The 9380-nt window shown below is 29.2% G+C and overlaps 1 protein-coding gene across 1 annotated transcript in view; it reads left to right on the forward strand.

Moving 5' to 3' along the window:
- LOC136092485 (multiple epidermal growth factor-like domains protein 10) overlaps positions 1-5035 on the forward strand; it is a 75650-nt gene extending 70615 nt beyond the window's left edge. Inside the window, exon 7 of the mRNA XM_065820809.1 lies at positions 4680-5035. The gene's annotated coding sequence lies outside the window, so the exon portion shown is untranslated. The remainder of the gene's footprint in view (positions 1-4679) is intronic.
- Positions 5036-9380: the final 4345 nt, after the last annotated feature.

Consider the following 9380-nt stretch of genomic DNA (forward strand, 5'->3'; position numbering starts at 1 on the left):
TGCAAACACTAATTTTAGCCGAACATGTTTAAATTAGATTTCAAATGCTGGATTTATTTATGACATTGGAAATTTCGTTGAAACAATTTGTAACGAAACAACTATGAAAAACATGTTATTATTGCCATGGAAATCATTAGCTGACAGAAAAAGGCAGCATTCAGTTCACATTAAAATAATCGAGAATAGCAGTATCTTAATCATTCTCATTAGGACAAATACAAATGGTTGGTTTTTCACATAGTAAAAAGGACCTAAACTGCAAATATTGTACATTATTTTCATACCACCAAACTGCAGGATCTCACAAACAAGTTGCACTTTAGAAGATAGGTAAACAACCGTTATAGGTGTTTGTAATACTGTTTGGCAAGGACGAAGGTCTAGCAAACCACGAAAAAACAACATATCACAAGGAAGCTGTTGAACCAGAAAGGTGTTTTTTAAAAAACATAATAAACGAAAGATTATAAAAAAAAATGATAAAAAACATAATATACAAGAAATAGATTTTGAAAATAGAGTATATACTCAACGGCTTCAACAGGTTTTAGAAAATCGTTAACAATTGACATCTAGTGTTTAAATATTTATATTTTTAGGCAAAATATTCTTTTCAAAGGCCATAGAGATGATGGCGGCTTATTAGACACAGCCAATGACGATTCTGATGAGCTCAGAAATAAAAGTAATTTTTGAGAGCGGCTAAAATTTATAGTAAACTGTAGCGATTTAAATTTTGAAAATTATTTAAAAACAGCTAGAGCGTCTGCAACATACATTAACAAATTTGCTAATGTATCTTGCAGATGGTCTTTGTTTTACAAAACATTAATGCTGTGAAAAAGAAATATGTGAACAAATTTTAAATCGTGTTAGAGAATCAAATTATTATGCTATTATATTTGACGAAACATCGGATGCATCACATCAGTCACAAATGACAACAATATTACGCTACGTGATGCCCAATGGATCAGTTCGAGAAGATTTTGTTGGATTTGCATAATCAAAATTGTCAAACTAAAAGTAATGCATCCATTTACAATGAACCTAATCTTGACGGCAAAATTATTGGTCAATCAGTTGTAATCATGGTGGAAAAAAAGTTACATCTGTCTCCAGAAAAGTGTGTCGGTGTGGGAATACATAGTTGTAGTGATTTGTCGTCATTGCAAAATGGAGCTGTAGTAGAAATTCAACAAGTTGCATCAAATGCTATTTGGTGTCCGTATTATAATCATGTTTTAAATTTAACTATATCTAAGAGTTAGAACTTACAAGAATTAAGAAATTGTTTGGGGGGTTATTATCAAAGTTGCGGCTTTTTCCAGTGCATTTGCAAAATAAATATTTATTATAAAAATAATGATTCGCAACTGCTTTCACTATGCAAAATACAATAGTTTGAGAAGTATGATACTTTGCGGACGTTTAGCATTGAGCTCCCACAGTTATTTGATGCACTGGAAAATATATCTAAATGGAACATCGTTATTAAAAGCAAGTATATTATTTTTATTTATATATTATTTTTAATCAGATAAAGTGACTTTATTGTGTCATTAGGCTGTGCTGTACATGGGTTCACTTTAACAAATCGGCTTTGTCAGTTGTTTCAAAAAAAAATTAGATTTACATAAAGCAAAATGTTGCATTAAAGACCTGATGATTGTTATGAAACATAAAAGAGAAAACTGCAAAGAAATGTTTAATGAAACTTTTAGAGCCGCAGAAAAAACAATAAATAAAATAGATGGTACTATTACCCAGAAAAGAATAGTACAACGAGAAACATTTTGTTAAAATACACCGTCAGACACAATTTAAAAATATTACAGACAAAAAATAATATTACACTAAATCATAAAGATGTAGTTGAAACTGTTGCTGCAATCAGTAATGTTTATGGCTTCATTCTTGACTTTGTATTCAAAACTTAACTGCACCTGAATTTACATCGGAAGTTGAACTATGGCAGTGAAATGTATAAGGATGAAGGAAGAGGGAGGAATCATATCATTGTATATGGATCTTTCTGTTGTTTTTAATTTGTATGATTAGGTGCAATACCCAATAAATCACAGTTATATATTGTAAGTGTTGGCTTTGCTGAACATTGTTTCTGAATCTTGCGAAAAATTAAAAATTGTCAGAGAACACGAATGACAGAAAACAGACTATTCAGATAGGCCTTACTTTATACAGGAAGTCTAGTAAATTTTGAAAACGTGATTGACCATATTGCAAAGTCGGGAAATCGTAAATTAGAAATTGTAATATAAGTTGTTAGAATAATCGAGAAATCAAGTTTTTATATAGGTTTTTAGTCAAACAATAAAACTCTCTAATTTTCGTCAAATAGTTGTTTTTCTTAATTTAAAATTAAATAAAGATATTAGGCCTTGTGAAGAAAATTGAGTAATTGCTTTTACTCACTAAAAGGTCAGTCTTACGTGAATAAAAACTTTAGCTATTTTGCTTAAATTTTTATTCACGTAAAGCCGAACAATTACCGAGTAAATAGCTTAACTTCATAAGAATAAAAATTAGAGCAAAACTAGTAACGTTTTTATTCAAGTTAAGCTGACCAGTTACTGAGTATAAGCTATTGCTTATTTTTATTCACCCGGCCTATTTTAATTTTTTTGTTGACATTGTATGTTTTTTTTATAAAAGGCTGCAGACACTAAGTATTAATTACAAAAAAAAATACTTTGTTAAGCCATGAGAGGATTGAGGGGATGGGGTAAACTGCCCCATATTGCCCCTCTCCTTCCTTGTATACAAAAATAGAATTGATAAAAAAATTATTGTATTAATAGTTATAATGTAAGTAGTGATGATATGATAATAATAACACTTATAAAAAAGAATGAAATATCAAGTTCAAATTCCTTAGGATGCCTTTTTCATGGAACTTTTCCGATATCAGAAATTTACGGTGGTTTAAAAAAAACTTTCATAATTTTAAAGTTTAACTATTTTAGATTTCAAAAGTATAAAAAATCTTTATAAAAAAAAAGTTGTTTTCTATAGCAACGCTTATAGCAACCTTATTGATTTGGTTTATTACTAACATAAATAAAAGTTTTTTACCATTGATGGGTCTTATAGATTGAAAAAATAAGTTTAAATGCAAAAAACCCAACTGCTAAAAATTACTTTTAAATTGAAATCACTTGTCTTCTTATAAAAATTCTTCAAGCTTAAGTGATACTTTTTCATCACCAACGAATACTTCTTTAACAACAACATTATGTCTGTTGTACAAAACAAAAAATTATGTCTGTTGTAATATATTTACAATATAAAGATATAATATAATATAATCATATATATATATATATATATATCTAAAAATGAAAAAAATATATATCTGTTGTAATATATTTTTACGCGTTCATTTTTTTTTATGTGCACCAAAATGACCTAACTTATCTCAGAGCACCGCAGCAAATAACTAGGAAGCGAGGATTTAACTAGGAAGTCCACGCCTCCTTCATTATCAATGACGCAAAATATTTAAAGAGCTGGTATTAAACTTTGGATCTCTTTTTTTTAAAACAAGCCACTAACCACTGCTTTGTTGCCACGGCTGCTAAAACCATTTATATACCATAAATGATTTTACATCCAATAACTTTAAGTATTGAACCAAGTAATAAAGCATTCAAAATTTTATCTATAAAAGATAATGAACTAATATGGGCTTAGCCAGTGCTGTTCTTAACAAAATAATTAGGAGGTAGAGACAGGGACGCCGGGAGACGGGAGGGGGACAAAGGAACAGTTTGTTCCGGGCGGCAAATATATACAGATATATATGGGGCGCCCAATGAAATGAATGTACGTAAGAAAAAAAAAAGGTCTTTTATCTACAATATAGTGAAACTTTGATAAATAAGGACGCCAATCAGGGTTGCAGGTCTCATACATACATACATACATACATACATACATACATACATACATACATACATACATACATACATACATACATACATACATACATACATACATACATACATACATACATACATACATACATACATACATACATACATACATACATACATACATACATACATACATACATACATACATACATACATACATACATACATACATACATACATACATACATACATACATACATACATACATACATACAACATACATACATACATACATACATACATACATACATACATACATACATACATACATACATACATACATACATACATACATACATACATACATACATACATACATACATACATACATACATACATACATACATACATACATACATACATACATACATACATACATACATACATACATACATACATACATACATACATACATACATACATACATACACATATGTTCAATGAAGCGTGACCAAAAGTACATATAAAGTATGAAAAAAAATTTTTTTAATCATGAGTATTCTTGATTATGTTACTTTGGTGTTAAATTGTATCTATATGCCTTTTAAAGCATTCGGATGATTTTTTTATGTTATTGTGGTAGAAGGATTACCTACGATGTTTAATATAGTACGTTTTGGAACAACTTTATATTTTTTTATTGTATTTTATGCAATCCTTTCTATTATTGAAAATTTTAAAAATGATGAAGATAAATAGATTTTAATCTTTTTAATGTAGCGTGACTTAATGCATATAAAGATTGAAAAAATAAAAAAATGGTCATAATAAATGGAAACAAAAAACAAACCATTACAACAATTTAAAAGTTCGTCAACGTTGGCAGTAGTCCAATCTTTTAAACCTGATCCACCGCTAGATCATGGTGGAACGCACGACTCGCATGGCAATTTTATTCGACCGTTTCCAGTCCGTTAATAAAGTGAAAGAAAAAATAATGACAATGTTAGCGTTTTTAAGTTTTTTTATTATCATTGTAGTTGGAGGTTATTTATTTGGTGCATTATTGGCTGCTTTTATTTTACTTGGAACAATGATGGGATTATATATTCGTAATAAAATAATAAAAAAAACAATGTAAAGATTATTTTATATTTTATAATAAAACATTATTTTCCAATATTAGCAATTCCGTAAGAAATTCCGCCTGAAATAGCTCCACCCAAAACAGCTCTTCCAATCGTAGGAGAAAGAGCTGGCACAAGACGGGAAGCCACTGCAGCTAACATGGGTAAAAATTTTCCACGCATGCGTCTTCGTCCAGCGCCTTTTAGAGGTGGTAAATAGACTCTTCCTTTTCCCCTTATTTTTCCAGCTCTTGAAATGGAGGTAAATACACTCTTTCATAACCTCTTCTTCTACCTTTTCCGTCTAATACTGTTTTCAAGGGTAGTAATTATTTTCCTATTCCTCTTTTTTTCGCATTTTGTGATGAAGGATAAAAATTAAATTGAAAAAAGTATAATTTTTTTAATAAAAATTTATTTAAATAGTTTATAAAGATTTCTAGATTAGTTTTTTTTATGAATATCATATGTTTAATTCGGTTAATTTATTACGTGTAAAGTCGAAGGCGTATTTTCGCCACGTGGGTTATTTTTTTTGTATGTATCTAGCGGCTGCATAGGTAACTATTTCGTTTAATTTTTCTCCAAACCCTCGAGTTATTTTATTTTTTCTTTTAAATCTTTTTTTTCTTCTACATAAGGTTTTTTTTTATTTTAAATGCGGTACAACAAAATTTTTTTAGCATTGCGCTGTTTTTGCATATAATCTAACGCGTAGCCTCCTACGCTTGATTTTAGTAATCGTTTGGCAAAATTTTTAACTCGCGTAAAAAATTTCCCTTTACCTCTATGATGACGATGTTGTGCGCTACCTCTATGATGTTGATGATGACGACGGTGACCGCTTCTTTTGTGTGCCTGCGAGCCATTAACACAAGAATAAAAAAACAACAAGTTTTGATTTTTTAATAACTTCTTTAGAAATAAATACTCGTTTGTTTATAAAAAATAAAATACAAATACGGTTCATTTAATAAAAACAAAAATATTTTATAATGAATTAAGATGCTTTAAATATATATGGAACATAGTTTAATTGTTCTTCATCTGATGTTCCAGTTTGAACAAGTGCGGCTGGATATTTAAGATACATAGTAAGTAAACCTCTAAATTGTTCTATCAATTGCACGGTGATTTGAAAAGAATTATTTCCCGCAATAAAGGCTGTAGGTTTATTGTTGACATAATTGTAGTCGCTAGTAGTGTCAATGACTATAGGTTCTGTAGTGTTTGACTATAGGTTCTGTAGTGTTTGACTATAGATTCTGTAGTGTTGCTATAATAATGACCGGCACTTTTCAAAAAACTGTCATCATTGAGATTATAATAATCGGCAAAATTAATAATATTAAAAAAAGAGGGTATATTTCCTTTACACCAACAAAAATAACTTCTCCAAATTTGTGCTTATTCGTCGACTTTAGTCATGTCAAATTCGACAGTTTTTTTATAAACATTACATCCCATTTTACATGGTGTGAAACATTTTTTGTTCAAATAATTGCTTTCTTTTTTAGAATTGACGAAAAATATAATGCAATGCGGTACAATGTCTGCTGTTTTTATATTTCCTAAATTGACAGCAACTTCGGTGACATTTTCTACATTGGTAACAATTTGTTCGTAATGAGCAAATCGTAGTAAGGTATAAGCTTCGTTTTTCTTACTGTTGATATATAAAGACCTTTCTAACGGTAAACTAGGTTTAATTCTATAAGTATTGAGATAAATCATAGGATTTTTAATAGCCAAACCCACGTTGGCTAGCGCTGTTATTTCAGCGTGGGCAATAGGTCTTACCCATTCTAATAGTTGGTTCATATCATTTATAATATAAAATTCCAATCTAATTTGTTTATTTTTTCCAAAATACTCTTTCATTTGAAAAACATCACACAATAAACTCAAAGGTACTCTAAGTTTACAACCTTTCTCTCCAGTTAACATAACATTATATCTATCTCTAAGAATTATTTGATAAGAGGCAGGTGCCACAGTGGCAGGCGCTGTTGCATTAATAGGTACAAGCGCTTTGGTTTTAGCAAAAGTAATGTTGTTATTAGTAACATCAGCTTCTTCAATTAATCCCAAATTAGGGTTGATGATTAAATCTCTAAAAGTTTTTAAATAACTTTTTTTAATTAGTAGTGATCAAAATCGATCAAAAGCGCCATTAGCTATAGCCTTGTCAGCGCAAGTAGTAGTATTTTTTTGATAATTGGGATAAAATCGTACAGTTTTAATTAAATTATTAATCAGATTTGCGGCTAGCTCACTCTTTGTAATAAAGCATTGTCTGTTCCAGCTACAAATTTTGATTGTGTACTTAAATTTTTATAAAGAAATAAATCAAAATCTAAGATCCAGTCTTGTGGATTTGTCCATTCGTAAAGTATTGTAGTAAAAGTAATTAAATTAGCCATATCAGAAGTAAGATCGTAAGAAAATTTTTGATAATAACAGCAATGACTTCATCTTGAGGTTGAGCTGTTTGAAAACCGGGATATATTTCATTTAAAATAGCATTATATTCTGCGCTTATATTACCACTTGTTGCTTCTTGCATTAAACAATTTTCATCGTCTGCTTGTGCTAAAACATCTTCAAAAGAAACATGTCCGTTTGTATTGGGTGTATAACGATTACCATCGCCATCTCTCATATATTTAGCTAATGAACCCATTTTTTAAAAAAAAGATAAAACTTTTTTTTCTATTTACTCATCCTCTGACTCTGAAGTGTTTTTTTTTAATGGTAATTTTTGTTTTTTACGTCTTTTAAACCTCGAGTGTAACCAAGTTCAATTAAACTTTTTTCATTCAACTTTTTTTCTTTTTTTCGTTGTTATTCTGCATAAGTGGATTTTGTCAACTGCATTTACTTTCTGAAAGCATTGTGAACATATGTGTGAAGGTGTTGATTTATTTTTAGGTTTTTTTTCGATATTTTCTTCTTTGAAACTTTCGCTTTCCGAGTCTGAATATTTTCGCTTTTTAGGTTTAGGTTTAATTATTTGTACATATTTTTTCATTTTTTCGGGAGGTTTTTCATCTTGTATTTCTTCTTTTTTATTTTTTAACTTTTTTAAATGTTCACATATTTCATCCAATTCTGATTTGATGTTTAATAAATCAGATTTGGTAGAATATTGAGCAAGTTGATTTTGTAATTGATGAATATAATTTTTAATTTGATTAAATTGATCTTTATAATTCATTTTTGAATCTTCCAACATTTTTTGTTTTAAATTGACTAAATTTTTATCATATCTTCCTTTGGCGCAAAAGAGACTCATTTTTACAAAAAAATGGAGAGAGAAAACACAATCTTTTTCTTTATTTTTTTTTTATTAATAATAAATAAAAATAAATTGCATTATTTTATAGTAATCAACTAGTAAACTATTAATTGTAAAACGGAACCATGTGAATCTTCAATGTAGGATTAAAAAAACGGTAGTACTGAGATTGCTAAAGGTGAGTGGTTCAGATTTTGAATTGAGAAACGACCATCTTGTTTGTTTCCAATCTTCTACATCGTTCTTTGGTTAATTGTTCTTGTATGACAGTGTTACGATTTTTTTTTAAATCAATATTAGTGGTAACTTGAGTAGGATTGGTGTATTCTAATAAATTAAAAAAAGCAACAATTCCAATTCCAAAAAACAAAAAGTTTGCAATAGGTTGATACATTTTTAAAATGATATTTTTCAATGGTAAACTGTCTGTCCAAGTTTGCATAATAGTACCGTCGCTCTTTTTTTGATAAATGAATTGTCCGTTGAGCGAAGTGCAATAAAATATTATTTATGTTGGATTATTCCTTGTAAACTGGCTTTGACGCTATTTAACCATATGTTATGACTCGGTGTAGTAGCTCTTTCAAAAGTAGTTGTAGTTAAAAGAGGTACTTTGATAGTAGGTGAAAAAATGGGTTTGATTTGTTCACAATATAATAAAACTTTAATAAAGGTTTCTGCGTTATATTTAGTAATTAAAGAGTTATCGCTTGTCATTAATTTATAAATATCTTCAGGTAAATTAGAAGGTAAAATTTTAAATGGATTATTTGGTTTTATATCAGGAGCTCCTAGGGTAGTGCTATTTATTGCTTGATATTGAATATGATGCTGCGAATAGGAATTGGATTTCAATGCATAGCTAGCTGTATTAGTAATAAGCGGTAAACTAATTTGTATGGGAGAACTTATTTTCTTCCGAATGTGGGTAAGCTGAAAAAAGTATAACAACTTAATATACCGTCAATGGGATCAGGAATACATGAAAGAACGCTTTTTGTGTTATTTGTAATAAGTTTATTAAATATAGTATAATTTGCTTGTGTAAAAGTATGA

Source organism: Hydra vulgaris, chromosome 15, assembly GCF_038396675.1.
Source record: "Hydra vulgaris chromosome 15, alternate assembly HydraT2T_AEP".
NCBI classification, from domain to species: domain Eukaryota; kingdom Metazoa; phylum Cnidaria; class Hydrozoa; order Anthoathecata; family Hydridae; genus Hydra; species Hydra vulgaris.